The sequence below is a fragment of the Peromyscus californicus genome, unplaced genomic scaffold (assembly GCF_007827085.1).
Source record: "Peromyscus californicus insignis strain IS unplaced genomic scaffold, ASM782708v3 Scaffold_12__1_contigs__length_115047231, whole genome shotgun sequence".
Lineage (NCBI taxonomy): Eukaryota > Metazoa > Chordata > Mammalia > Rodentia > Cricetidae > Peromyscus > Peromyscus californicus.
In genome coordinates, this window is record NW_026294413.1 from 103,584,148 (window position 1) to 103,607,101 (window position 22,954).

The following is a 22,954-nucleotide window of genomic DNA, read 5'->3' on the forward strand; positions in this document are numbered from 1 at the left end:
CTGTTTCAGTCAGAAAATGGTGACATTATGACAGACTCCTATCCTGGGTCTTGATGCCAATGAGTAAGTACACAGGAGCATAGGGAATTCCAGGGTATTCTATTTCTACATACCCTAAGAGATGGGTTTTGAATGGGGTCTGATTTTCATTTCCGGCCCTCAGCAAGTGTACACATATGTCTTTGTTGTTGCAAGTATCAAAAGTGATGTGGCAGTCATTTGTATTTTCTTGTGGAAAAGCAATATAAAAGTTGATCCAAAGAACACAACAGCTAGGATAAAAGTAGAACAGAAACAATGGAAGAAGGAAATATAGCAGGGTCCTTTTTAAACAGATCTACTAGAAAGAAACAACCTTCACAATGTGTGGGTTTTCTGTATGCTTGTATATTTGCATTGCTTCATACCTTACTGCCTACAGAAAAAGCTACAGAGTCGCCTGCTGTCCAAGTTAAGGCTCAGGTCCACACATGTGCCTTGGCTGTGGCTATAGAAGGAAAGATCTGGCAAAGAGGGAATAAGAACTGGGAGAGTACCCCTAGTGTCACATGTGAACACAGAGGTGGGACCATGGGTCAGTCCATCAAGGATCAGTGAGAGAAACATAAGTAATGGAACTATAAGGAGGGAAATTTTGCAAAGCACAGCTCATACCACTGATGAGTCCCTGATTTAAGTTCATACCCTGAAAGCCTCAAGGATCCAGGAACATATAGGGGTAGAGTATCTGTCTCAGAGTAGAGTGCCATCTTCCCAAGAAAGCTGACTCTTTGCTCTCAAATGCTTTCAGCTGAGTCATGCCTTATACAGGGTTAAGGATGATCTCCCTACTATCAACTCACCAAGGTCTTTGATGTCTACAAATGATCATCATGAAACTGAGCTTAGTGTTTGAGGGACAGCAGGGCAATAACCTCTCCACCCTGGGACAGCCAAAGTTGCTGTAGAAGAGGAGGGTGGAGCACTGCCTCTCCTAACCACAGGGAAGTGGGGAGAGACGGTCATGGGGGAGATGAACAGCAACCTAATATAGAGGCTGCAGAGGAGAGGGTAAGATCGGCTACTGCAGCACAGGACAGTCCACAGCAGCAAGAGGGATTTTGCACCTGCCCGGACCTTCCATCAAATCACTCAGCATATGTCTGCCTAGTGAGGCACTATCTGGGAGGTATCACACTTTTCCTTGCCATCCTCATTTATAATAACACAGAGCAACTTTTGTGGTAATTTATGATTACCAAGTAAGAGTGAGTTTAGTTGTGAAAGTTTATTTTAAAGGTAAAGGCACCATGGGAACCCTTAAATTCCAACCATTTGGGTGTTACTCTTTCAGCCTGTGACCCAAGTTGGAAAATCGCAAGAGTATCAGTTTTATCCACAGCATGCCCACAGGGGCTAAGAGAAACTCAGCACACTCACAGAAAACTGCTCAGTACCATCAGCACAAAGCACATATATGATGGAAAGCCAGATAAACTTCAAGAGGTATGCCTGCCAGATAAGAAATCCAGCTGATGTCTAAATCCCTAGAGCATCTGAAAATTCAGAGGGTGAAGTTGAGCTGGCCTGACCTCCCTTTTACCTCAAGTGTTGTTTTTTTCCTCCCTACCTTTCGCTTTGCAAGTGTGTATAATCCATCCCTCTCTTGATTACCTGCAGTCTTTCCCACTTTCATCCCCTCTATAAATGCCATTCCTGGTGCATCTTCAAAGCTTATCTCCTCTCCACAGCTGTCTGTTCAAAGTTGAGACCCTGACACTGATTTAACCAGCTTGAATTGCTCTGAAATAAATTCCTCAGGGCAGAGACCAATTTCTTATGCATTGTCAACAGTGGAATGAAGTGGTGGTGCTTCCTAAGCACAGGATGAATATAAATAACAGTCCAAAAATGAGGGGAGTAATTTCTGTATATCAAACAATTAAAATCTGAAAAGTGAACTATGGATAACCCCCAAGTCTGAAAGCAGAAATTCTGTTCTGCTGTGGGAAATGGAGCCTTGAAAATTGGAGATTCTCTTAGCCAGGAAAGATGACTTATTCCATCAACCCAGACTCTGTATGGGAGAGATTGGTTGTTCATGGCTATTCTTTCTCCTGTGGCCTACCCATGAGTGGGAGACTTCTGGGTACTATGACTTTGAACATAGCTACAATAAGTGTGAGCTAGTTCTGAGATGCCAAAACATGTGGAATTTTAGTATACTGAGTGTGGGACTCATAAGAAGGCTTGGGATCTACAAGATGGCTCAGTAGGTAGAGATGTTTGCCATCAGGCTTGAGGACTTAGGGTCAATCACTGAGACTCACATGGTGGAAGGAAGGAACCAAATTCTGGAAGTTGTTCTCTGACCTCCACCTGCATGTCATGGCTCTCTCCGCGTTTCTCTCTCTCTCTCTCTCTCTCTCTCTCTCTCTCTCTCTCACACACACACACACACACACACACACACACACACACACACACACACACAGAGACTATAAATAACTGTAACAATAAACAATCTTTTAAAATGGCTTAGTGCTAAAGCTGGTCTCACGGAGCACTTACTGTTTGAATTCGAGCTTCCACCGTAGAATTCTGATTTTTCTCCTGGTAGGAGCAGGCCTCAGAGCTGCACAGACGAGGCTAACGAATAGGCTGGTGTAGACTTCTGGCTGTTGCTCTCACACACCTGACAAGTGAGAACTCAGACAACTGACCCTTCTTGATCTGCCAAAGGCCAGCCCAAACATCAGTTGTATTTGACAGAATTCCATGATTTATCAAAAATTATAACAGCATAGCTAAATACTGCTAATTTTACATATTAAATATATATTTATATCAAAAAATCTGGTTCTACAAAAATACATTTATAATACCCAGTAGCCATTTTATTATAATTTTTAAAGTTATGGAAGAAACCAAATGCAATAAAAATCTGTTTTAAAAGAAATGAGAGACTAGAGAGATGTCTCAATGGTTAAGAGTGCTTCTTGTTCATGCAGAGTTCAGTGCCCAGGACCCAAGTCTGGTGGCACACAACTGCCAGTGATTCCAGCTTCAGCGGACCAGATGCTCTTTTCTGGACTCTTTGGGCACCTGTGTGCAAGTGTCTCTCTCTCTCTCACACACACACACACACACACACACACACACACACACAAATAATACAAATCTTTTTTTGAAATAACAAGTATCTTAAATATTGACATGCAAACATAACATTAACATTGCTAAAGTCAGGGCTATGGAAGAAGACCGGTTCCTGCTATTTATTCCATATTAACTTCAAGATGTCAGAGAAGGAAAGGGTTTGTTAACTTCTTAGGGATTTGATGATTTAACACCATTTCTTCTGCTAAAATGTGATTGCATGTCTAGAAAGTCAAGGAACAAAACAGTAGAACAAATCTGTTAAGGTGGCAATAAACATGCCCTCAAACCCATCGATTGGCATTTGCGAGTGGGTGTGGTTGTTCTCTGAATGATGATGATTAAAAGCTATCTAATCTATCTCAGCAAACAATTTTGCTCTGAAAGACACAGGACTTACATCCAAAAGTTAAGCAGTCTGGTGTATCCTAGGCTGAAGAGCCAAATACTTAAATTTCACAGATGATAAAGTAGAATAATATGGAAGTTTAACTCTCCCCAAGATGAATACATGAAATAATGCACTTGATATTAGAGCCTGAAGTGTGATTTCAGGAAAAAGTTTATTACTATTAGTGCACTTTAACGTATATATGCATTATACATAACACATATTTATATAACATGTCTAATTAAGATATTTGAATATGCACACTCAAACATGTAACTGTTTGTAAACACAAATATGCATGTGCAAATATGTATATGTGTGTAAATATGTATACATGTACATATAAACAATATACATAGATAAGTGTTCTACTTATATGTGAGTATTTGTAAAGATATGTGTACATATATTCATATGTATTCACTACATATATGAAAAATGTATGAAAATAAAGTGCATAGACTTTCCTTCCAAATATTGAAACATGTATGTCAATCACTTCATTTTGATAATGGCACAGAAACAGAAAATATAGACAAGAATCAAAACTTATTCTAAAAATAGAGCACAGTTACAAATAACCCATCATATATATAAAATTGCATTGCAATCATTAGGTCTAAATGGATGAATCAGTAAAGAAATTGCACCAGATATAGCTATTTTCCTTACTTATTTCATTCCTTCCATCATGATCTTGTTAGATTAAATTATTTCAGTGACTAAGAAAACTTTGACAAATTATATCTGAGGGAATATTCTCATGAAAATCATCTCCAGCTACATCATCCAGTTCCCTCCCCAGCCAAATCTGTCCCCGAGGACAAATGTACCCAGAGAGGAAAGGTAGCTTGCTTTGTGGTTTTACTTACTTCTACCAGCTCTTCTGAGTTACTAGGTGTTGGTTGACTTTGCTGTGAATTCCGTTTTCTTGTTTGTTTGCTTTTCCAATTGGAAACAGTGGTTTTCTCGGAATATGTTCTTTGGTCTCTTCCAACACCCTGACACCTGGGCAGGATTTTATTTTATTTTATTTTATTATTATTATTTTTTTTTGGTTTTTCGAGACAGGGTTTCTCTGTGTAGCTTTGCACCTCTCCTGGAACACTTCTATCCTATACTATGGGCTATTTTAGCTTAAATAAAATTGTAAATATCTGAGTCCTCTACTGAGTTCCATTGATCAGTGTGTCTGTTTTTTTGTTGTTTTTATCCAGTAATATGTGGTTTATATTACTATGGATCTGTAGTATAATTTGAAATTAGGAATAGTGATGTCACCAGTAGCATTTTTCATTGTTCATGATCTTTTGTCTATCTTGGTTCTTTTAGAGTGCCATATGAATTTTAACAGTATTATTTTAATTTCTGTAAAGAAATACATTGAGGTTTTTGATGGGAATTGAATTGAACCTATGGATTGCTGTTGGTAGGGTGGCCATTCATAAGTCCACGGTCCCACATTCACTTAACTGTCAACAAAGAGGCCAAAATGTACTCTGAAGATAAGGCTGCATTGTTAACAAACGTTGCTGGTCATAATGTAAAAAAAGAGAAGGAAAGAAAGAAACTAGAACCATGTCTTGTACCTTGCACAAAATTCCTCCAGGTTCCTGTCTTAAATTCCTGTCTTTGCTTCCCTCAACGGACTATGTCTCAGGATGTGTAATCTAAACAAATTCTTTTCTTCCCTAAATTACTTCTGGTCATGGTCTTTATTACAGAAATGAACTGAAGAATGATATAAGTTCCTTTCTAAAAATTGCTAACACATGAAATTCTCTCGTTGTCTCTGAATGCAGTTTTACTTCTGTCAGCAATTCTCACTGCTTCCAAAGCAGCACACAGAAACCTTCCAGTTTCTTGTTTCCTTCAGCAATCACCTAGAAATCTACTCTTAGTTTTATGAACTGAATGTTTTGGGGTTATCTTCATTCCACTTGTTCTTTATGTCTAATAATTAATTTGTTCAATTTCTTTAACAGTTATAGTATGATCAGAAAAAGCTAGTCTTCTGTACAATTTGTTATTTCCAAGATATCCTGTGTCTAAGTACATATTCAATTATTTTTAATGATTTATGATAATGCAGAGTAAGGCATATTCCTTCAAAAGACATCAAAAGGCCTCCTTATGTTAATTGCATTCATGTTTTTATTTTATTACTTATTTTTCTGGACAAGGTATCCACAGTTCAAAAAGAGATATATTGAAGTAACTCTATTTGTATTCTTACCAAAATCCTCTTATATATTTCACAATTTTGTTTTGTTTCTTCTGCAAACTTTGGGTTATTCAATGCAGACTAGTTTTTGGCTGATCTGTTTCTTCCATAAAATGTGCCTTTTGTCATCAATCTTCCTCATTGCAAATGCTATATGTAAATAAGTGCATAGCATTCATTGACTCTATAGTTCATTGTTCAATTTCTACTCCATTTTGTGCCTCATAGCTTGGTTTCTCATTTCTCCTTAGAAATTCTTCTGCTTTGCATGTCCTCAAGGGACATGAGATCTGAGCTGACCTGCTTGTTCCTCCAGCTGAGTTCTGCTGGATAAGGGTTTCACTGGCTTTCTGTTGTCTCACTGTGATCTGCAGTACTTTCTTCATATGAGCTGTAGTAGATAACTCTAGATCCTTCTAGGCCCAAGCATTGCAGACTGAAGAGAGGAAAGCGCTCTGGGTCTTTTTCCTGGTGGGCAATAATGAGGTCTTCTTATCCCAAGCACAGATATGGACCCATCTTTCCTCATCATTGACTTCTCAGTCTCAATCTGTCCCTTTCTCTCTGTTTCCCAGATCTTTCATCTTGGAAACTGTTTCTCTTTTATTTACATATACATCCAAATGTCTGAAGCTTTACCCCCATAATAGAACTTTTTCAGAACCCTCGCTTTCAGTTTTTGTTCTGAACTTTAACAATGTAAAGCTTAATTGATTTCCTAACCCACAGACTCACCCCCAATTAAATCAAAAGCACTTGCACTGAATTCATTTTGAGCTACTAGACAGCACTTCTTGTGTTCCTAGTTTTTGAAGGTGCCATTTGTCCACTCTGCTTTCATTGGCCTTCCAGTTCTCCATGTGTTCATCTTTAATTTCATCCATCTATGGAGGATGAGGATTGATTTCTGAGGAACTCTAAATCTGAAAGTGTCAAAAAGGCAAGTGTTCTCAACTCCTTTTCCTGGTCCTGGTGTGCTTTCATGTTCTTTGCCACAGAGAGGCACTGCCACTGCCTTCTGCCTACTTCTCACCACAGATGCGGGTCATGCACATGGCCAATATTGACTTTCTATCATGCCCTTCCCACAGCTAAGAGTTACATTTTCCTTGGGTCTTTCCTGCTCTGATCCTTGCTGCAGTCCCCTCTGATACAGTGTTCCAGTTCTGCTGTGTAGCTGTTTCCTCCAAAGTGAAACTTTTCTTCCAGGAGGGAGGGAGGAAACATATAAAGCTCAGAAAACCCCTGATGCTTACAGAACTTATGAAGCTCAAAAAAGCACATGACACAATATCCTCCCCCTAAGGTTACATAAATAGTCAACAGTTTCTGAGGAGAGGAGACCCTCTAAGAGGAGCTGCCTATGGAGTGTCTGTAAGAATGCAGCTGTCATGAGTCCTCACTCATGCTGAGCTGGGCCTGTCAGTGACCAGGGCCTTTAAGTCACCTATTGTCCTGCATGTTGGAGCCCACTAGGTTTTCTAGTGGCTGTACCCAGCAGGACTGTATAAGAAGTTGTTTGGACTACGGGCCTGGCTACCAGGTAACTGTAACTAGCAAGGGGGAGGTCCTTTGCTCCACCCCTTGGCATTATTATAAATAGACCTTTAGAATAAAGTTCTGGGCCCGTTTGGATAAGGATTCAGGCCCATCCAATTCTATCCTGTGTTTTTCCCCTCCCTGTATTTCTAACTAAGTCTCTTATTCCTCATTCCTCAAGAGTTCCTGGGGTAAATAAGTGTATGAACTGATCCCCTACACTTGAAAGTAACTAATGAACTCACTGGTTCAGACTTGAATGGACTTGTCTCTTTGGTCTGTAGTGGGTAGCTGTTCCAGTTTTGACCTAGAAGTACTACCCCCAGTAACTGTCACACCTACCTATGGCCTGCCCCTGAGGCAGGGCAAGACAAGAGCCCTTAAGACCCGAGATCCAGATGGGATGTGCCGGCCCTTTTGGTTCCTGGTAAGCCTGGATGTTGCATGGTAGACCAAGCAGAGTTTGCCAGAGAATATTACTGAACTGCACTTCACCTATCCCAGACCCCATAACCTATTCCTTTACTTGTAAGTTAACCCCCAAAATAAATGTCCCTTTTAACTACATAGAGTTCCTTAATATTTCCACCAATATTGGTCTTCATCATTACCTTGTCTGGGGTAAATAGACAGTTTGTTCACAACTTCCCAGGGAAAAATTGGTCACAGGTTCTTATCCATAAAGGCAAAAGCCCCATGCTTCTCTGACAGAGCCTAATTTATGTAGACCCAAAGTGTCTGCATCCAACTGCCTTCCTGCAGTTATTTAGCTCATTCAGGAAAGACAGACTGGAATGAACAGGTGCTGCTAGCCTCACTGAGTTCGACTTTCCTGCAAAGTTTGAAGAACTTCATCTTTTATCTTGCTTGATCCTAATACCAATACTCTGAAACAAAGATTCAAACTCTGAAACTTCAGTGAAGAATATGTTCATTTTTAAAAAGCTTTAGAAGAGCTGACAGATGATACCCTGCTGCAGGACTCCTAACCATGGGAGTAGGGCTGTCTCATTCTTTTGTCTGATTACGGAACCATTTCCTTCCTACTGGTTGCCCTGTCCAGCCTTGATATGAGGGTTTGTACCTAGTCTTTTTGAATCTTGTTATGTAGTGTTCAGTTGATATCACTGGGAGGCCTGCTCCTTTCTGAAGAAAAACATAAAAACAGTGGATCTGGAAGAAAGGAGAGGTGGGGAGGGTTAGGAGAAGGAGAGGGAGAGGAGGCTGTGGTTGGGATGTACTGCATGAGAGAGAAGAATAAAGGAAAAGAAAAAAATGTTTTAGAAAATAGGGGGAAAGAAAACCATTTGGGTTTGCCTTGCTTAGGTATGCACAGTCACAAAACACGAACATTGCCAGGTTCTGTGCCCTGTGAACAAGCATTGGAGCCTTGTAAAGTGCTCAGACACTACATGGGATGAGAAATGAATGAATTAGTTGCTAGAGCCTGTAGCTGTGGATTCCTCTTACAAAACCATATGTGTGGATGGCCACCATTAACTTTTCTTGGCTCCTCATTCATGCCCAGCATAGGCCAGCTGCAGGCAGAACATGGACCATTCTCTGAGTAGATGAAATCAAGATTCATACTGATAAAACTATTTCTGATGAAGCTCAAAATAGGGGTGTTCCAGTTGCTCTGACAAACACTAGCACCAAAAACAACTTAAGGAAGGAGAATTTTTATCTAGCTTAAATTTCCAGGTCACAGTACATCATTCAAACCAGTCAGGACAGAGACTTGAAGGAAAGCCTGGCTGCTATTCCACACAGTGTTAACTCAAGGAACTCACTTCAAAACCAAATCAGGAACCATGGAGGCTGCTGCTTGCAAGCTGCTTGTAGCTTATCCTCAGCTAGTATCCTTCTACCACTCAGGACTTTCTACTGCCTGTGAATGGTGCTACCTAAGGTGGGCTAGGTCCTTCTGAATCAAGACATTCAGGCCAATTTGACTAGTCAATTCTTCAGGCTATCAAGATATCCTCTCAAGTGACTCTAGGGTGTGTCAAGTGGACAGGAGATGCATTTTTCAGACAACATCTAATGGACAAACTACACTAAAAACTGCCAGTTTACTGTTCATTAATGTCGTAGTTAAGTTGTATGGTGCACATAAAAATTCAAACAAAAAGTACTCTTGTATAGTCTCCACTTTAAAAGAAATGAACAGAGATGTTGTTTCCTCTGACACATAAAGCACTGGCCACATTATGTCCCAGTGTTTAACAATAGCAGACAGCCCTTTCATTGTGAGATATACCACTCACCAGTGATTTGAATTATGTCATAATTCTTAGCTTTCCAGTCTCCTTCACCCTACTCTTTCCTCCAGGTCCCTCTTGCTCAGAGTTATTGCTTAAAAAAAGGATTGCATGACTAAGATTTTAATTCCGATTCTGGTGACAACCTCAAAGGAAATACCATTTACACTCCTACCTCTCCCTGTCCCTGTCCCTGTCCTCCACTTTGTTCTCATGGGAAGCCCCATTAACCATCTCCCAGGTCTGAACAATCATTCAGAGACAGCTCCTTCCAAGGCAGTTGGCTGCCTTCAGTCAGTAGCCCCCTCTAGTCACTTGCATAACTTCTTGTCTAATCAGAAAGCTTCAGATCTTACAACAGAGCTAATGAGTGAAAGTGAATGCTCTCTTGCTGCAAAACTCCCTCTGCTCAAGAACAAGAAGAACACCCACATGTTAGAGTAGACTGGAGTTACCATGGGACCCAGGAAGCCTCAATCCACACAGAGAACACCAAGCAACTAAGGAATGCTGAAGGTGGGAGAAATGGAAAGAACATACCAATCAGTTATCCAATACCAAATGGTCATCCTGAAAACATACACACAAGAAATATAAAACAGACTGAGCGGGTGGGATATAGGAATATTTTTGTATATACATGCATATATACATATATGAATGTAACAAGTAATAAAACAAGGCCATGGAAGAGAGCAAGGAGCAGTATATATGGGAGGATTTGTCAGAGGGAAAGGGAGGGGAAAATAATAAGTATATTATGATCTCAGAAAAGAAAAGAAGTAATAAAAAAAACTTTTCTTTAGCTCTAATGCAGGCAGCCATTCATTGGTCTTTGATAATTTTCTCTTCTATTTATTCTTAAATGGCGGATAAAGTCACAAATCTCTTCTAACTTCTCTGAATAAAAGAATAGCAACACTTACACCAAGATGTCCAGGTATACAAAGAACTCAATTCTGTCTGCCAAATAACAGCTATACAATAACAGGGACTTTTATAGCAGAAGATTCTGATCTTGGGTCCTCTATGAGAAGAAGTATGAATGTGTCCTCAAAGTAAAGAAGGAAGGTAGAGGAAGGAACAGAAGGCAGAAGAAAGGAAGGATTGCATATTAACAAACCATGAAGCCACAGTTGGAAAATGTACATAATCCTACAGTTCTGCAGCAGCACGTTCTCGGCATTCTTTATATCATGACCTTGGATTACTCTAATGAACAAAGCAATAATGATAAATTGGATTGTTACATGTGGGAAATATCTGTCTATTTTCTGAAGACTTCTGCCATTTTTAAATTGTTTTCTAACTATGTGCCTTGCACCATCAAGGCATGTCCTCCTTCTGAGCAGGTTAGTCCATAAATGCTTCTTCTGGAGGAAGGTTTGATGTGCCACCTCTCTCCACCAACATAATCATACTCCTTTCATTGGTTTATGATGCAGACTGTCTCCTCTATCAATAATTCTCTGCATCCTCGGTAGACTAAAAATGCAGCGGAAAATTCTGATGGTCCTAATAAGTGTGCCTTTAACCTTGAGGAGATCTCTCTGATGAACATGAGGTTTACCAAGTGGATCTCATCCAAAAACGATAAACTGGATAGATGGATGGATGGGTGAATAGATGACTACATGACTGGCTGGCTGGCTGAGTGGATGGTGAATAGATGGCCTAAGATAGTTTCATATCACTTGGGACAACAAAGATCTTTGTCTCTGTGACCTACTCTCCAGGATTACACTGTATTTTTCTCAGTGACTAAAAAATGCACCTGTTTCAATGGAGAATGATAGCAAGTACTTTTAATCCCAGCACTCAGAAGGCAGAAGCAGATGGATTTCTGGGAATTCAAGGTCCATAAAATGATTTCCAGGACAGCCAGGGCTATGTAAGGAGACCCTGTCTCAAAAACAAAAATAAAGAACAAAAAAAAAACAAGCAAACAATAAAAAATACTTATTCCAATCTTCAGTTAAGAAACAGATTCCCTGAACACCAAAGAAGCCCTTGGAGGGCAGAGGAACTCTAGTTATAAGTACTGCATTCAGAGCAATGTTGAATAACAACACAAATACAACTGAAATCTATCACATACTTAAAATGTCACTTTCTTAATTCTTTTTCTTAGGGAAGGCTTTGTTTTATTATTTTGCATATTCTTACATTTGTAGAAATAGAAGCCCAGGGAATTAAACCAGCTAGGAAGTAGAGACTGCATTTGAACTTAAATCACTGCGGCAGTGGAGCTCAGACTCAAATGCACTGTGTTGTCATCTGCAGTCAGCACAACTTATCAACCCACAACTTACTGGTGTTCTGACAGCCTTCGCTGATAATAAACAACCTGACCATTTTCACTGGCAATATATAACCTGAATGCTGCTGCCACCGCCACTTCTAGCCATCCATTAACTCTAGGCAGATGGCTCCTAAGTAAAATGACAATTTCTCTAAGGTAATCCCATACTGCCCTTCTTCATGAAATGCACGGTAATTCCATATTAACTAAGTTAAATATGGTAAATCTATGTTGACAAATCATTGTGGAGAAATACAATTATGCCCATAAACAAAAATGAAATTACACTATGAAAAGTGCATTATGTCAACAAATATTTCCCTCCTTAGGAGATGCGAACCCCATGTTGGACATGCTACATATTTATTCCCTGGGTTTTAACTCTGCTTGTGGAGCTTTATTTATGAGTCATAAAGCTGCAACACAAAGTGAAGAATGAAACATAGTGGAGTTCAATGTGATATTTACACTCTGGGAAACGGAAATCGACTCCATCATTCTAATGGGGCACATTGTGAACAGGGAAGGAAAGGGAAGGCCAAGGGCACCACAATTATCAAACGGTCTCAACAAGATGCTGAAACTGAGGTGAAAAAAATCTCTGCACACTATGCTTATTCACCGAAAGGAGGCAGGGTGATACATGGCTTCTTTCCTACTAAGGATAGATTATTAAATAAAAAGAAACACAAGAAACGGGGACTTGAAACAAGAAAAAAAAGACGATAAAAGGAGAGGAAGAAAAGAGGGGCAGGTGTACAGAGGACAGAGAAAGGATTAAGAAGGAAAACAAAAGGATGTTGAAGAGAAAAGGGAGGAAGTGGGAGACAGAGGAAAGAGGGTGGCGATGGAAAGGAGGGGAAGACAGAAATGAAACAGAGAAACAGACCTTTCTCCAGCTGTGGACGACAGTCCACATCTGCCACTGCTGCTTCAGCTCCAGAGGTTTCTTTGTGCAATTATTTCTAAATCTAGGACAGAATAAACCTTGGTTTTTCCTGTCATCCCACTTTCTGTGAATATTAAGATACTATTGGAAAGAGTTACATTATTTAAAGCTTAGAGAAAAACAAAGGGAAAATATTCTAACATACCTGTGGGCACATTTGTACCTGCATTTGACAACAAAAGAATGTCCGTATCTGTCTCCACTGTGAAATCATTATCATTCACAGGGCAGGGGAGAAGGCAGAGACTGTCAGACTTCCCATTTCACATCATTTCTTTGGATGTCAGCTTCATAGCCACAGCATCACATCCCTATGAATTAAGACACATGTCAGCAGCAGCCAATATAAATATAAAACATTCACTGTGAGGACATCTCTTCCCATTTCAAGAAAGAAGCCTGAAGTCAGACATGGAAAAATATCTCTTGGGGTGGGAGTGGGGGGAAATCTAGCCACGGTTTCTCATTTATTTAGGAATAAGCACATTCGTTTTCTTTTGTAAAACAGACACCAGCAGGGGGTTAACCCTGAGTGGGTAAGAGCTAAGTTCTGAGGGCAAGGCCAGGGAGCACAGAAGGAGGTCAGTTAGAGATCTTTACAGTTCATAGTACTGTCAGTGTGGTGGTATTTTACTTGTACTGAAATGTGATTTTAATTGTATGTTAATAAATAAAGTTGTCTGGGGGTCAGAGCTATTAGAGCCATAGCAAGTGCATGGCGGCAGTGGCACACGCCTTTAAGGACCTGGAGGGCGGTACATTCAGGCAGTGACAAGGCAGTCACATGTTTGGGTTTACAACCAATGAGAAGGCAGAACAGCTAGACTATATAAAGACACACACAGGAAGTAGGTCCCCTTTTTCAGAGAGCTCTCTTGGCTGAAGAGGATCCCTGAATCAGGAAGGGTGAGGCTCTTAGCTCTGACCTCTTGGCTTTCTTCTCTGAATTGGCTCTGTGTTTCTTATTTAATAAGACCGTTGGTTACATCTACATTTGGCGCCCAACGTGACAAGAATCCATTAAAAACCGTAAAAAAAAAAAAAAAAAAAAAAAAAAAAAAAAAAAAAAAAAAAAGAGGCTATGGATTTGTTCCAGATTAAGACACATCAGGTTTGACCTGCCAAGACCACCTGAAAGGTCTCCAATGACACCATAGCCCAGATGATCCAACATCCAGAACCGTTTCAAGGCAACTGGCTCAGATGATACACCCTCATGGACTACTCCATAACCCTAAAATATTCTTTGTGTCCCCATAAGATACAGCGCCCCCCTCCAGCAGGAAGTAGTAAGAGAAGCTACGCCCAAATTCCCAAATATACCAAGCTGACTTTAGAGATGTGTAAAGGTTAAAACCTTCCTTTTTAAGAAAAGAAAAGGGGAAGTGCTGTGGGATGGTCTGTATGTCAAATGTGTTGCTGATTGGTCAATGAATAAATCACTGATTGGTCAGTGGCCAGACAGGAAGTATAGGTGGGACTAACAGAGAGGAAAATTGAGAGAACAGGAAGCTGGGTGAGAGAGACACTACCAGCCGCCATCAGGATAAGGAGGATGTAAAGTACCGGTAAGCCACAAGCCACGTGGCAAGGTATAGATTAATAGAAATGGATTAATTTAAGCTGTAAGAACAGTTAGCAAGAAGCCTGCCACGGCCATGCAGTTTGTAACCAATATAAGTCTCTGTGTTTACTTGATCAGGTTTGAGCGGCTTGGGACTGGCGGGTGAGAGAGATTTGTCCTGACTGTGGGCCAGGCAGGAAAACTCTAGCAACATGTCAGTCTAAACATTTGGTAGGAATGCCAATCTACACACCTTCAAATGTTGCAGCCTTAAATCCATCCACGTCTATAGGAAGCAAGTATAATTGAGCATTTTGTTTTGTTTCTCTCTGATGAAGCATTTTTGTCTGATCCACTCAGTATATTTCAATATTTATTCATTCACCAAGAATAATTGGAAATATACTACATGCATCAAAGCCCTATATAGTTATAATAAACCAGAAGATTTTCTCTGAGCAGATTCATATACCTGTGGAATAAACTTCAGCCAACTGTTGATTTGGGGAGGTTGCTCAATAGGTAAATAACTCCTTGCACACACACGAAGATCAAAGCTTGGATCCCTAGAGCACATGCAAATACCAATGGGATGCAGCATCCCACCTGTAATTCCAGGCCCAGAAGGCAGACAGGAAATTCCCAGATCAAACCAGTTAACTAGGCATATCAGTGAGCTCTGTGTTTGATTCAGAGCCTCTGCCTCAGTGAAGAAGGTGGGAAGACTGTTGAGGATGATTCCTGACATCTGCATGCTCTTAAACACACACATGTTCCCAAACATATGTTCTCACACACACATAAAACATATCTATACACACATCCACACAGTACAAACATAAAATGGGAAAAGAAAAAACTTAAGCAACAGCACATAAAGAATGGAAGCTTGTATTCCAGAGTGTTAATATTCCAGACAAGTGAGTACCACTATATTTTAGAGTTCAAGAAGTTGGTGAAAAGAAAAAAGAGAAACTGTTTCTAAAGTTTATAAATATGAAGGAACTCTAACATATAAATCCTAAGATTTGAAGTCCATTTTTAGCTGCTATACTATGAAATATTACTAGTGGCCTGTTTGATCAGAGATCAATCAACTATCCTATCAGATTACATGGGGAGAAATTGTAGCTGAAAGGACCAGAGAAGACTTCACAGGAGGAGCACCCTGGTGTGCGGGGCTGGGAAGGGACAGTTTGTGTGATGACAAGCCAGATCAGGTGTTGAATAGAGACCACTGTGGAGTCACAGGTGAAAGGTCTCTCTCAGCCACTATAGCTCCACACATCATCTAATCTGACATCTAATCCAACATCCCCAAGCATTCCCTACTCAGCACAAGAAACAACAGAGAGCCTGAAATGTGATTTGCTCAGTCCTCCTGAAGAGTGAGAAAACTGAAATCAAAGTCAAACACTTACACCACAGACTGTGGAACTGGCTGTCTCCCTGCCATATTAGCTATTTGCAAAAGCATATCTGAGTGTCTTACTCAATGACTTGTTACAATTCTTTCATCAGAAATTGTCAGGCTTAGTGGGTGAAGCTTCTGTCAAGCAAGTGTGGGGGCTGTAGTTTGTGCTCAGAACCATGTAAATGTCCTGTGGGTATGATGACCTGCTTGTAAATCTAGCTTTTGAAGGCAGAAATAGGGGAATCCCAGAGCAAGCTGACTTCTGACTCTTACCACATAGGATAGTTATAGGTTTGATCAACAGACAATGTCTCAATGAATAATATGGAAGAAATATCACAAATGATTCTCAACATCAGCCTTGGGCTTCCACATGCACGCATGCACACACACACACATATGCCCACACACATGGGCACCCTTCCCCATCACAGCCATGCCCAAAAATGGAGAACAAATAGCATCTCTAGTTTGGTATCAGTTACAAAATAAAGAAAACAAAGGTCATTCTAAGACATAATCAGGAAGCTAATAAGCTGGAGTTGATAAAGTAAACAGATACCATAGATAAACACTATGGAAGGAACAAACCTTGGCCATTAGCCTCAGAAAGCTTTGCACTGTTCTGAACCTGCCATTTAGGAACAGCCAGGAACCATGAGGAAACCAGAAGGAACTTATTACAGGATCCAGATCTTAACCAGGGCTCAGAGGCTCTGGAGAAAACTCAAAAAGAATGAGAAAATCACTCATGAGCACAGCATGGGCTGTTTTAGCCCTTAATATTTGGAAACTCAGCATCCATGGGCTGTATAGGAGGAGAAGACACAGGACTAGTTTAGTGTAAGACTGCCATTGTTGAAAATTCATAGTAGTGTCTCACAGCTGTCTGAGGTCAAGGAGGTAGCCGTCAGTGAGCAGAGTAGATCATCAGAGTAGGCACCCAGCAGAGTGGGCACCCAGGAGAGTGGGCACCCTGGTGCATGGGCCAGAACTTCCCTCTTGGTTTTCCCCTTGTCTCCAAGCATCAGAGAACTCCAGACTTTCAGGGGATGTTGCTACAATTTTGCTTTCCAAAATTTTATCCCAATTTCAGTCTAAACCCTTCTTGGAAGGATCTTAGAGAATGTTGTCACCCACAAAAGAAGTCTACAACACAAAAGAGGCTAGCCAAATTCAACCTGTAGGTCAAACCCAGTTTAGTACCTGTTGTTGGAGAGAAATTAACAAAACACAGCCATGTTTATTTGCTGACAAGATTTAGCATCGTCTGTCCCAGAATGCAAAGTATGATGGTTTGGATAAGAAATGTCCCCCATAGGCTCATGCATCTGACCACTCAATGCCTCATTAGTGGCAATGGTTGGTAAAATTATGGAACCCACTTATGAGTGAGTACATACCATGTTTGTATTTCTAAGTCTGAATTACCTCACTCAGGGTGATATTTCCTAGTTCCATCTATTTGCCTGCAAACCTCATGATGTCATTGTTTTTCTCTGCTAAGTAGCACTCCAGTATGTATATGTACCACATTTTATTTATCCATTCTTCTGTTGAAGGGCATCGAGGTTGTTTCCAGGTTCTGGCTTTTACAAATAATGTGGCTATGAACATAGTTGAACATGTGTCCTTGTGGTATGATTGAGCATTCCTTGGGTATATACCCAAGAATGGTATAGCTGGGTCTTGAGGGAGGTTGATTCCCAATTTTCTAAGAAAGCACCATATTGATTTCCAAAGTGGCTGTACAAGTTTGCATTGTCACCAACAGTGTAGGAGTGTTCCCCTTGCTCCACATCCTCTGCAACATCAGCTGTCTTCAGTGTTTTTTATCTTACCCATTCTGACGGGTGTAAGATGGTAACATAGAGTCATTTTAAAAGGTAACCAGACTGCAGCTCACAACTCCAGGGAGGCTACCTAGTAAAGAGGACCCTAAGAAAGACACAGGGATCACCCAGCAACAGAGAAATGGATGAGATCTACATTAGCAAACTGGGGGTGAGGGAGAGTAATGGATGGCAAGGGTCAGGGAAAAGAGAGCTTAGGGGAGCAGGAGGTCCCAGCTGGATCAGGAACAGAGTGGGAGAACAAGGAAAGAGACACCATGATAAATGAAGACCCCATGGGAATAGGAAGAAGCAGAGTGCTAGAGAGGTCCCCAGAAATCTACAAAGATACCTCCACTATAGATTACTGGCAATGGTCGAGAGAGTGCCTGAGCTAACCTACTCTGGTGATCAGATGGCCAAACACCCTAACTGTCATGATAGAACTCTCATCCAGCAACTGGTAGAAGCAGATACAGAAATCCACAGCCAGGCCCCAGGTGGAGCTCCAGGAGTCCAATCAGTGAGAGAGAGGAGGGATTATATGAGCAAAAGACATTGAGACCATGATTGGAAAAAGCACAGGGACAAATAGTCAAACTAGTGGAAACACATGAACTGTGAACCAGTAGCTGAGGAGCCCCATGGAACTGGACCAGGCCCTCTGGATAAGTGAGACAGTTGATTAATTGAATTGTTTAGGAGGCCCCCAGGCAGTGGAACTGGAACCTGCCCTTAGTCCTTGAGCTGGCTTTTTGGAACCTAGGGCCTGTGCTGAGACACTTTGCTCAGCCTTAGTGTGTGGAGGAGGGGACTGGACCTGCCTCAACTGAATCTACCAGGCTGGGCTGAATCCCCAGGGGAGACCTTGCCTTGAAGGAGGTGGGAATGGGGGGTGGGTTGGGGGGAAGGCTGGGGGTGGGAGGAGGGAGGACAGGGGAATCCGTGGCTGATATGTAAAATTAAATTAATTATAAAATAAAAATATTTTTTTAAAAATTGCAATCTCTAAAAACTGAAATCATTTTTGCTTTTGATAGCTGTTTTGAAGATAACTTGAGCTAATGTCTCCTATGCATTGGAATAAATCAAAGCATATTAATATCTCAATATGTGTCCAGTTTTTTTTCCTCAAATATCTTCTTCCCAAAATCTGGACTGAGTGCCAGACGTACATACAGTAGGGAAAGCTTGTGTTCAGGAACCATCTATTCTTCCAGAGAAAACTTAGCAATAGGCAAACAAGTAAACATTCAATATTTCATAGGGCTGATTATAAAAGCCATAGACAAAACTGAAGCCAGCTTTGAAATATATAAAGTAGCTAGAGAGATGGCTCAATGGTTAACAGTACTTTTTGCTTCTGAGAGGATTTAGGTTCCATTCCCAGCACCCACACTGTGACTCACAAGGGTCTGTAACTCCAGTTCTAGGGGATCTGATGTCCTCTTCTGGCATCTTCAGGCACCAGGCACACAGTGGTACACAGACATACATGGAGGCAAAAATATCCATATATATAAAATAAAGTAATATCATATATCATGTATATGAAAGGAATATTTAGTTGGTGTTTTAATTGCATGAAAAAGTTTCCATTGACAGTGTGAGGGTTTAGCTATGCATTTTGAACATGTGAGTTTATTAAGAATAAACCAAGTAAAAAATAAAAGGCTAAATATCAAGTCACAATAGAGAGGAGCAGCAGATAAACAATAAAACATCATCAAAACAGATGCTCAAAGTATCCATCAGAGACCACTGGAGTAGCCAAATTGAGAGAGAAAATGTAAGGTAACATCATCAGACTGGGGTCTTACAACCTTCCCGCAGAAATTGACCACTGAAGCCCCATTTAAACCATCTGCTGGAGTTCACAGTGGAGGATCCTAAGCAGATCAGAATGTCCCCCTAGGTGAGGCTTCCAATTGAAAACAAATGCCAGCAGATAGATGGCACCATCAAATAAGGTGTTTGCAATCACCCAGAAGAAACTGACTGGGGAAGCTGAGACAGGCTGCCTGCGTTCCCAATAGAGGGTGCTGGGCAGAAGGTCCACTCAAGTTTGCTGTTCCCACTGTAGACATCTTTATATTATAATCAATGGTAACCTTGTTTTGAGACAGTTTATCTTCTAGCTGTCCTCAAGGACGCATTTTTAACATCCTTAGCTGTTTGCTGCTTTTCCTTACTTCTTGTGGCAGACTTAAGGGACCAGCCTGCCCAGAACAGGGAGTTTTGGAGACTGTGAAGGAAGGCTTCTTGCTCCAGGGGTCTGCTTTCATCAAGCCCAAATAGCACATGGCAATTTACCAACACAATGTTCATTGCAGAACATTTTTTTTTTTTTTGCCTGTAGTTTTCACAATCTGCTTTATTCTTTTTTTTTTTTAATTTATTTTGCAATACAATTCAGTTCTACATATCAGCCACGGATTCCCTTGTTCTCCCCCCTCCCTCACCTTCCCCCCAACCCCCCCCCCCCCCATTCCCATCTCCTCCAGGGCAAAGCCTTCCCCACAGACTGAGGTCAACCTGGTAGACTCAGTCCAGGTAGGTCTAGTGCCCTCCTCCCAGGCCGAGCCAAACAATCCTGCATAGGCCCCAGGTTTCAAACAGCCAACTCATGCAATGAGCACAAGATCTGGTCCCACTGCCTGGATGCCTCCCAAACAGATCAAGCCAATCAACTGTCTCACCCATTCAGAGGGCCTGATCCAGTGGGGACCCCTCAGCCAGAAGCAAAGTGCTAGAGAGGCCCACAGAAATCCACAAAGATATCCACACAACAGACTGCTGGCAATGGTCGAGAGACAGCCCGAACTGACCTACTCTGGTGATGGGATGGCCAAACACCCTAATTGTTGTGCTAGAAACCTCATCCAACTACTGAGGGATCTGGATGCAGAGATCCATGACTAGGCCCCGGGTGGATCTCTGGGAGTCCAATTAGCGAGAATGAGGAGGGTTTATATGAGCGAGAATTGCTGAGACCAAGGTTGGATAAAGCACAGGGACAAATAGCCAAATGAATGGAAACACATGAACTATGAATCATTGCAGAACATTTTAAAAGCTATTAACTATTTTAAAAATCTATTGGAACTAGCCAATGTGCTGAGGTAGACACACCAGCTGCAGTCCCCTACAGTTAAACTTGTGTCCCGATCTGTGGGGGGAGTGAGGGGACATGAGCCAAATTGCTACAAGTTCAGCAATGAGGCAACATTCCAAATATTAAAACTAGAATGCATATGCCTAGGAGTTTTTAAATATAAATGTCTTAATTATCTAAGTTATTAGGTCTGATATAGCTATCTCCTATTTTAAAATAATTGTATGTCAATAACTTATCAGCTGAATTGGGGGTTATTGCTCTAACATCCTTAAGGCTGGGATGCCTCAGATCCATGTATATTTTGGGTAAGAAAATACACATCTTCTTTATAATAAAAGACTCTATTTCCCATTGACTGGGACATGTATATTAACTTCATACATGACTACAATGATCTCTTAAATTTTTAAAGGTTATTTGGTCAAGAGCGCCCCTATGGAGTGACAAATTTCTCTATTTCTAGAAGAATTGGAGATGGCGAGAATGCTGACAGTTTGATCTGAGTTAAAGGTGACCCTCCCTTTTCAATCACCCCTCACTTTGATGTCTATTGAATTGTATCACTCTCAGCTGGAGCTGCCTGGCAAAATCTAAACAATCATCCCTTGCCTGGGTCTGGAAAGCCTCAGAATAAAATATCCCAGTATGTTTTCACCAGCACTTTCGGTAACTCTTACCCCTCCATGAAGCACAGAGAACAAATTGTCTTCGGTCACTTCAAAACTTGAAAGGAAACAAAATAATGACTTCAAATCTTTATAACCTAAAAAGTAAAATGTCATTGCATGACTTCCCATTATCTACTTTACCTATTCTATGAACATTTAGAGGGGACTTAAAACATACAAGTCCCTGTTTGGAGTACTTAGAATATTAGCATGTTTAATCTTAAACAGCCCTATAGCATGCATACACTTGCAGGTTTTCTAGTGAGGAGACAGGCATGTAGGAGAACTTGCCAAGCCTAATATGTTTAGTATCTGAACTACAGTTTGAAGTCTGGAAACCCAGCTCTTGACAGGTTCTCTTATCAATTAGTGGCTATTCCAATCCTCTTATTTGTTCTAATTCTAGTTGTTGAAGTATCTGTCAGAAAACTCAGTATGAACACAAGAAGGGGATTTTAGAGTATGTAATGTTTTGTGATTATAAAATTCATATTTATTTGTATTGGTTAGTTTTTATTGGCAGCTTGATACAAGCTAGAGTCACTTCTGTTAAGAAACTGCCTGGATTAGGTTGACCTGTGGCCATGTCTGTGGGAGACTGTCATAACTGATGATTTATGTGGAAGAACCCAGTCCACTATGGGCAGCGCCATCCCTAGGCAGGTGGCCTGGGCTCTACAGGGAAATTAAATGAGTATGAACCAAGCAGTGAGGCAATAAGCAGCATTCCTCCATGGTCTCTGCAACAGGTTCCTGCCTTCCTGAGTTCCTGCCCTGACTTCCTTCAGTGATGGACTATGAACTTGAAATTTAAGATGAAATACACATTTTCTTTACCAAGTTCCTTTTTGTCAGAGCAACAGAAAAATAAGCTTCATTATTTGTGTCCAAAATTTAAAAATATAGAAAAGAAGACAGTGACAAAATCATTGTTGTAAATAACTACCATTAATATTTCTGTGAAGAGACTGAGGTGTTTTCTGTATGTCAGCAAAAATGTATGTGTGCTGGAGGATCAGCACACCCTGCCTTTGCCCATTTTATGATGTTATGGATAATATTATTATTGAGTGTTCTTGCTGTCGCAAAGATCAGTGAGACCACATAGTTTAAGTCAATGATAATGTGTGTCATTCTTTATCATTTAGATCATTTCTGCCTTTACCTTTCACAATTATGAATACCATCACAAAAATATGTTGAGCCTACTTCTGCTTGTTTCTTCCACATGTGTCTCCTGGAATGAAATTACTAGGTCAAAGGATACACATGCTTCTAAAGGTTATTATAAACTCCAGAGAAGGCCCTGGGGAAAGGCTGTAGCAATTCAGAAGAGAATGTTAACTTTTTTCTGCCCCCAAGATTTTTAGATGGTCTCATAACCATCTAAGAGACGCTTTGAGACAGACACTCCCAGGAGCACAGGAGCATACATTTTCTCTCCTGCACATCTCTCCAGAATGAGTCCAATCAAACACTAATCTATGATAGTGAACTGCAGACACAGGACAAAGAGAGTTGGAGAAAGGATCTGATATGCGCTTGGTTCTA